We start from the raw sequence: 8,963 nt of genomic DNA on the forward strand, positions 1-8,963 counted from the left end.
AAAAACATGCAATTGACACCAAACTTAAAATGAGACTCTAGACTCAACAAGGAACATAAAATATTTTTGGTTTTTATGATTTTGTAAAAAAAAATTTTTGATTTCTCGAAAATTATGTGGAAAAGAAAATAAAGAGATTCAAAATTTTTAATAAGAATTCCAGGAATCATGCAATGTTAGTCTAAAGCTCCGGTCCAGGAATTAGACATGGCTTCACAGCCAGCCAAGCTTTCAAAGAAAGCTCCGGTCCAAAACACTAGACATGGCCAATGGCTAGCCAAGCCTCAGCAGATCATTGCTCTCAACAGCAAAATTGATAGAAATCAACAAGCTCTTGTGATGATAAGTTGAAACCTCGGTCCAATAAGATTAGACATGCCTTCACAGCCAACCAGATTTCAACAGATCATCATGAAACTCTAGAATTCATTCTTAAAAACTCTGAAGAAAAATACCTAATCTAAACAACAAGATGAGTCGTCAGTTGTCCAAACTCAAACAATCCCCGGCAACGGCGCCAAAAACTTGGTGCACGAAATTGTGATCATCAATGGCGCCATCAACATGGTACGCTCAATTACAATCTCAACTGTTTATCACAACTTCGCACAACTAACCAGCAAGTGTATTGGGTCGTCCAAGTAATGGTCGATCCCACGGAGATTGTTGGTATGAAGCAAGCTATGGTCACCTTGTAAATCTTAGTCAGACAAACTCAAATGGTTATGGATGATGTATGAATAAAACATAAAGATAAAGATAGAGATATTATGTAATTGATTGGTGAGAATTTCAGATAAGCGTATGGAGATGCTTTGTCCCTTCCGTCTTTCTGCTTTCCTACTGTCTTCATCCAATCCTTCTTACTCCTTTCCATGGCAAGCTGTATGTAGGATTTCACCGTTGTCAGTGGCTACCTCCCATCCTCTCAGTGAAAATGTTCAACGCACCCTGTCACGGCACGACTATTCAGCTGTCGATTATCGATCATGTCGGAATAGAATCCAGTGATTCTTTTGTGTCTGTCACTAACGCCCCTCAATCGCGAGTTTGAAGCTCGTCACAGTCATTCAATCATTGAATCCTACTCAGAATACCACAGACAAGGTTTAGACCTTCCGGATTCTCTTGAATGCCGCCATCAATTCTAGCTTATACCACGAAGATTCCGATCAAGGGATCCAAGAGATAAACATTCAAGCCTTGTTTGCTTGTAGAACAGAAGTGGTTGTCAGGCACTCGTTCATAAGTGAGAATGATGATGAGCGTCACATAATCATCACATTCATCATGTTCTTGGGTGCAAATGAATATCTTAGAACAAGAATAAGCTGAATTGAATAGAAGAACAATAGTAATTGCATTAATACTCGAGGTACAGCAGAGCTCCATACCTTAATCTATGGTGTGTAGAAACTCCACCGTTGAAAATACATAAGTGATAGTCGTGATCATTGGCTTCGGCCCCAGAGAGGGAACCAGAAGAACCAAGATCTGATCTAAGATCTAAAGTGATCAAAAGATAAAAATACAATAGTAAAAGGTCCTATTTGTAGAGAACTAGTAGCCTAGGGTTTACAGAGATGAGTAAATGACATAAAAATCCACTTCCGGGCCCACTTGGTGTGTGCTTGGGCTGAGCATTGAAGCGTTTTCGTGTAGAGACTTTTCTTGGAGCTAAACGCCAGCTTTTGTGCCAGTTTGGGCGTTTAACTCCCATTCTTGTGCCAGTTCCGGCGTTTAACGCCGGGCAGTTTTGAGCTGATTTGGGACGCCGATTTGGGCCATCAAATCTCGGGAAAAGTATGGACTATTATATATTGCTGGAAAGCCCAGGATGTCTACTTTCCAACGCCGTTAAAAGCGTGCCAATGGGACTTCTGTAGCTCCAGAAAAAATCCACTTTGAGTGCAGGGAGGTCAGAATCCAACAGCATCTGCAGTCCTTTTCAGCCTCTGAATCAGATTTTTGCTCAGGTCCCTCAATTTCAGCCAGAAAATACCTGAAATCACAGAAAAACATACAAACTCATAGTAAAGTCCATAAAAGTGAATTTTAACTAAAAACTAATAAAAATATACTAAAAACTAACTAAAACATACTAAAAACATACTAAAAATAATGCCAAAAAGCGTATAAATTATCCGCTTATCACATACCTTTTTCAAAAATATTATCTTTTTCAAAATCTTATCTTATCTTTTTCAAAATTTAAAAATCTTATCTTATCTTTTTCAAAATTCAAATTTTTAAAATTAAATCTTTTTCAAAATTAATTTTCTAATCTTATCTTTTTTGTTTCTTATCTTATCTTTTCTAACTTCTAATTTTAAAATTCAATATTTTTCAAATATTTTAAATTTCTATCTTATCTTTTTCTAATTTCAAATTTTAATTTTAAATCTTTTCTTATCTTATCTTCTATTTTTATTTTTTTATTTAAAATATTTTCTTAATTAATATCTTATCTTCTCTCTCTTCTTTTTTAAAACCTCCTAACTAACTTTTCTATTCATAATTTTCGAAAACACTTCACATATTTCTGTCTCTTCTTTTTCAAAACAACCTAACCAACTCTCATCTCTCTTAATTTTCGAAAATTCTCCCCTCTTCTCTCTCTTCTATTTTCGAAAATTCACTAACTAATTTTAAAATCTTTTTAAATTAATAACATAATTTTCAAAAATTAATTAATTAATTAAGAAAATAAAAATAAAAATATTTTAATTGTTATTTACTTTCTCTATTTATACTACTCTTCTTTTCACATCTCTATTACTCAAAACTCTCCTATCCCTATCTCTTCTTCCATCTTCTCATCTTTATCTTCTTTGCTTTCTTCTTTACATCTAACTGGAAGCTTTTTTATCCAAGTGGAACAAAAAAGCTTTCTTTTTTTCTCTTTTTTTATTCTATCTTCTCTTTTGAAGGTAATCTTCTTCTACTTCTTTTATTTATTTTTATTTTTATTTTTTATCTTCTTCTTCTTTCACTTCTGACTTTAAGAAGGAGCTTCTTGCCAATTAGAACAAAGAACTTTCTTCCTTTCCATCTTTTCCTTTTCTTCTTGTTTATGACTAGGAACAAGGATAAAGAACCCCTCTTGACTCCTGATCCTGAACCTGAAAAGACTCTAAGAAGATGTTTACAACAAGCTAAAGCACAACACTCTGGAAGAGACCTTTCAGAAAGTTTTGAACAAGAACTGGAGGATATGGCCGAACCACAAGAAGAGCCAAGAAAAGTCCTTGGTGACTTCACCATGCCTACCTCTAACTGTTATGGAAGAAGCATTGCTGTACCTACCATTGGAGCTAACAATTTTGAGCTTAAGCCTCAGTTAGTCTCTCTTCTGCAACAAAACTACAAATTCCATGGACTTCCACGGGAAGATCCATATCAGTTCCTAGCTGAATTTTTATAGATCTGTGATACTGTAAACACTAAATGAGTTAATCCTGAAGTCTATAAATTGATGCTCTTTCCCATTGCTTTAAGAGACAGAGCTAAATTCTTGTTAGATGCCCAACCTAGAGAGAGTCTTGACTCTTGGAAAAAGCTAGTTAATGCTTTTCTTGCTAAATTCCTTCCTCCTTAAAAGATGAGCAAGATTAAAGTGAAAGTTCAGACCTTCAGACAAAGAGCAGGTGAATCCCTCTATGAAGCTTGGGAAAAATACAAGCAGTTGATTAGGAGATGTCCTCCTGACATGCTCTCAGAGTGGTCTATCATAGGCGTGTTCTATGATGGTTTGCTTGAGATGTCCAAAATTTCATTGGATAGCTCTGTGGGTGGATCCCTCCACCTAATGAAAACACCTACAGAAGCAAGAAAACTCATTGAGATGGTTGCAAACAACCAATTCATATACACCTCTAAGAGGAATCCTGTAAACCATGGAATCCCTCAGAAAAAAGAAGTTCATGAAGTTGAGACTCTGAATTCCATCTTGGCTTAGAATAAAATCTTGATCCAACAGGTGAACATGATCTCTCAACATCTCACTGGGATGCAAACTGCACCTGGCAGTAATCAGGAAGCTTCCCTTGAAGAAGAAGCTTATGATCCTGATCAACCCACCATAGAGGAGGTGAATTACATGGGCGAACACTAATGAAACACCTACAACCCTTCATGGAGGAATCATCCTAACCTCTCGTGGAAGGATAAACGGAAACCTCAGCAAGGTTTCAATCAAGGTGGTAGGAACTAGAATAGGTTCAATAACAGGACACCATTCCCATCTTCTCAAGGGAATATGGAGACCTTTAAGCAGAGCCTTTCTAACTTAGCTACTCTAGTTTCCATTCTCACTAAGACCACCCATAGTTTTATTAATGAAACAAGGTCCTCCATTAGAAATTTGGAGGTACAGGTTGGTCAATTGAGTAAGAGGATCCTTTAGATCCCTCCTGACACTCTTCCCAATAATACTGAGGTTAATCCTAGAGAACAGTGCAAGGCTGATGAGCGGATAATTTATACGCTTTTTGGCATTTTTTTTAGATACTTTTTAGTATAATCTAGCTATTTTTAGGGATGTTTTCATTAACTTTTATGCTAAATTCACATTTCTGGACTTTACTATGAGTTTGTGTATTTTTCTGTGATTTCAGGTAATTTCTGGCTGAAATTGAGGGACCTGAGCAAAACTCTGATAAAAGGCTGACAAAGGACTGCTGATGCTATTGGATTCTGACCTCCCTGCAATCGAAAAAGATTTTTTGGAGCTACACAACTCCAAATGGCGCGATCTCAATGGTGTTGGAAAGTAGACATCCAGAGCTTTCCAGAAATATATAATAGTTCATACTTTATTCGTGATTAGATAACGTAAACTGGCGCTCAACGCCAGTTCCATGCTGCATTCTGGAGTCAAACGCCAGAAACACGTCACGAACCAGAGTTGATCGCCAAAAACACGTTACAACTTGGCGTTCAACTCCAAAAGAAGCCTTAGCTCGTGTAAAGTTCAAGCTCAGCCCAAGCACACACCAAGTGGGCCCCGGAAGTGGATTTCTGCATCAATTACTTACTTCTGTAAACCCTAGTAGCTAGTCTAGTATAAATAGGACTTTTTACTATTGTATTCAGTGTCTTTGACCATTCGGTCTTTTGACAATAAGTCCTTCTCCCTATTTTTCAAATTCATATCATATTTTGGGGGCTGGCCATTCGGCCATGCCTGGACCTTCACTTATGTATTTTCAACGGTGGATTCTCTACACACCATAGATTAAGGGTGTGGAACTCTGCTGTACCTCAAGTTTTAATGCAATTACTACTATTTTCTATTCAATTCAAGTTATTCTGGTTCTAAGATACCATTCGTACTTCAACCTGATGGATGTGATGATCCGTGACACTCATCATCATCCGTCCCTATGAACGCGTGCCTGACAACCACTTCCGTTCTACAAGCGAAAGCTAGAGTGTGTATCTCTTGGATTCCTGATGCACAACGCATGGTTGCCCTCGCCTGACAACTGAGCCTTCCATTCTGTGAGATCAGAGTCTTCGTAGTATAAGCTAGAATTGGTGGCGGCATTCATGAGAATTCGGAAAGTCTAAACCTTGTCTGTGGTATTCCGAGTAGGATTCCGGGATTGAATGACTGTGACGAGCTTCAAACTCGTGATTGTTAGGTGTGATGACAAACACAAAAGAATCAAGGGATTCTATTCCAACATGATCGAGAACCGACAGATGATTAGTCGTGCCGTGATAGAGCATTTGGACCTTTTTCACTGAGAGGATGGGATGTAGCCACTGACAACGGTGATGGCCTACATACAGCTTGCCATGGAAAGGAGTAAGAAGGATTGGATGAAGGCAGTAGGAAAGCAGAGATTCAGAAGGAGCACAACATCTTCATACGCCTATCTGAAATTTCCATCGATGATCTAGATAAGTATTTTTATCTTTATTTTCAGTTTATTTATTATTATTATTCGAAAACTCCATAACCATTTATCATCTGCCTGACTGAGATTTACAAGATGACCATAGCTTGCTTCATACCAACAATCTCTGTTGGATCGACCCTTACTCACTTTAGGTTTATTACTTAGACGACCCAGTACACTTGCTGGTTAGTTGAGCGAAGTTGTGAAATTATGTTTAGACCATGGTATTGAGCACCAAGTTTTTGGGGCCATTACCTGGGAATCAATTTTGAACAACAATTTAAGTATGAATCACAATTTCGTCCACCATGTTTTTGGTGCCGCTGCCGGGGATTGTTCGAGTATGGACAACTGACGGTTCATCTTGTTGCTCAGATTAGGTAATTTTTTTCTTCTCAAAAAATTTTCAAAAATATTTTTCAAATATTTTCTCCCTCTATTTTTGAAAAATCCTTCAGAGTTTTTAAGAATAAATTCTAGAGTTTCAAAATGGTATGCTGAAGCTTGGCTGGCCATCAAGCTTTAGACTAACCTGGTATGATTCCTGGGATTTTGATTGAGGACTTCGAAAAATATAAAATAAAATCCAAAAAAATAATAAAATTATAAAAATCAAAAATATTTTTATGTTTCTTGTTTGAGTCTTGTGTCATGTTTTAAGTTTGGTGTCAATTGCATATTCATATTGTTCTTGCAATTTTCGAAAATTCATGCATTCATAGTGTTCTTCATGATCTTCAAGTTGTTCTTGGTAAGTCTTCTTGTTTGATCTTGATGTTCATAGTCTTCTTGCTTTGTGTCTTTTATTGTTTTTCATGTGCATCTTTGCATTCATATTCTCTAAGCATTAAAGATTTCTAAGTTTGGTGTCTTGCATATTTTCTTTGCATAAAAAAGTTTCAAAAATATGTTCTTGATGTTCATCATGATCTTCAAAGTGTTCTTGGTGTTCATCTTGACATTCATAATGTTCTTGCATGCATCATGTGTTTTGATTCATAATTTTCATGTTGTGAGTCAATTTTTATGTTTTTCTCTCTCATAATTAAAAATTCAAAAATCAAAAAAATATCTTTTCCTTTTCTCTCTCAAAATTTCAAAAATTTGAGTTGACTTAGTCAAAAATTTTTAAAATTAGTTGTTTCTTGTAGGTCAAGTCAAATTTTCAAATTTTAAAAATCTTATCTTTTCAAAACTTTTTCAAAAAAATTAAATCTTTTTCATTTTTTTACTATTTTTCAAAAATCTTTTTCTTAGTTTTATCTTTATTTTCGAAAATTATGCTAACAATTAATGTGATTGATTCAAAGATTTGAAGTTTGTTACTTTCTTGTTAAGAAATGTTCAATCTTTAAATTCTAGAATCTTATCTTTTAGTTTCTTGTTAGTCAAGTAATTAATTTTAATTTTATAAATTAAATCTTTTCTAACCATATCCTTTTAATCATATCTTTTTATCTTATCTTTTATATCATATCTTTTTAAATTTTATCTTTTTCAAAATTTGATTTTAAAATATCTTTTCTAACTTCTTATCTTCTTATCTTTTCAAAATTAATTTTCAAATCTTTTTCAACTAACTATTTGACTTTTTGTTTGTTTCTTATCTTTTTCAAAACCACCTAACAACTTTTCTCTCTCTAATTTTTGAAAATACCTCCCTTTTTTTCAAAAAATCTTTTTAATTAATTAATTGTTTTAAATTTTAATTTTAATTTTATTTCTTATCTTAATTTTTGAAAATCATTAACTCCTTTTCAAAATTATTTTCGAAAACTTCTGTCTCTCATCTTATTCTATTTATTTATTCATTCACTAACACTTCTCTTCATCTCAAATCTCTGCCCCTATCCTCACCTTTGTGTTTGGATTCTCCTTTCTTTATTCCCTTTTTTCTTCTACTAACAATAAGGAACCTCTTTACTGTGACATAAAGGATTCCTCTTCTTTTTCTGTTATCTTCTCTTTCATATGAGCAGGAACAAGGAAAAAGGCATTCTTGTTGAAGCTGATCCAGAACCTGAAAGGACTCTGAAGAGGAAACTAAGAGAAGCTAAATTACAATAATCCAGAGACAACCTTGCTGAAATTTTTGAACAAGAAAAGGAGATGGCAGCCGAACCCAACAACAATAATGCAAGGAGGATGCTTGGTGATTATACTACACCTACTTCCAAATTTGATAGAAGAAGCATCTCAATTCCTGCCATTGGAGCAAACAATTTTGACTTGAAACCTCAATTAGTTGCTCTAATGCAACAGAACTGCAAGTTTCATGGACTTCCATCAAAAGATCCCTACCAGTTCTTAACTGAGTTCTTGCAGATCTGTGAGATTGTTAAGACTAATGGAGTAGATTCTGAAGTCTACAGGCTCATGCTTTTCCCTTTTGCTGTAAGAGACAGAGCTAGAGCATAGTTGGACTCTCAACCTAAAGATAGCCTAGACTCCTGGGATAAGCTGGTCACGGCCTTCTTGGCTAAATTCTTTCCTCCTCAAAAGCTGAGCAAGCTTAGAGTGGATGTTCAGACCTTCAAACAAAAGGATGGTGAATCCCTCTATGAAGCTTGGGAAAGATACAAGCAGATGACCAAAAGATGTCCTTCTGACGTGTTTTCAGAATGGACCATGATAGATATATTCTATTATGGTCTATCTGAGTTCTCTAAGATGTCACTGGACCATTCTGCAGGTGGATCCATTCACCTAAAGAAAACCGCCTGCAGAAGCTCAAGAACTTATTGACATGGTTGCAAATAACCAGTTCATGTACACTTCTGAGAGGAATTCCGTGAATAATGGGACGCCTCAAAGGAAGGGAGTTCTTGAAATTGATGCTCTGAATGCCATATTGGCTCAGAACAAAATGTTGACTCAGCAAGTCAACTTGATTTCTCAAAGTCTGAATGGATGGCAAACTGCATCCAACAGTACTAAAGAGGCATCTTCTGAAGACGAAGCTTATGATCTTGAGAACCCTGCAATAGCAGAGGTAAATTATATGGGTGAACCTTATAGAAACACCTATAATTCATCATGGAGAAATCATCCAAATTT

At 35.6% G+C, this 8,963-nt stretch overlaps 1 non-coding gene across 1 annotated transcript; it reads right to left on the reverse strand.

Moving 5' to 3' along the window:
* Positions 1-8,414: 8,414 nt before the first annotated feature.
* On the reverse strand, positions 8,415-8,518 carry LOC112805067 (small nucleolar RNA R71). Its single transcript, XR_003203679.1, has one exon. It is a non-coding gene; the product is annotated as a small nucleolar RNA R71 (small nucleolar RNA).
* Between the last annotated feature and the right edge of the window lie 445 nt (positions 8,519-8,963).

Source organism: Arachis hypogaea, chromosome 5 (genome assembly GCF_003086295.3).
Source record: "Arachis hypogaea cultivar Tifrunner chromosome 5, arahy.Tifrunner.gnm2.J5K5, whole genome shotgun sequence".
Taxonomy (NCBI): domain Eukaryota; kingdom Viridiplantae; phylum Streptophyta; class Magnoliopsida; order Fabales; family Fabaceae; genus Arachis; species Arachis hypogaea.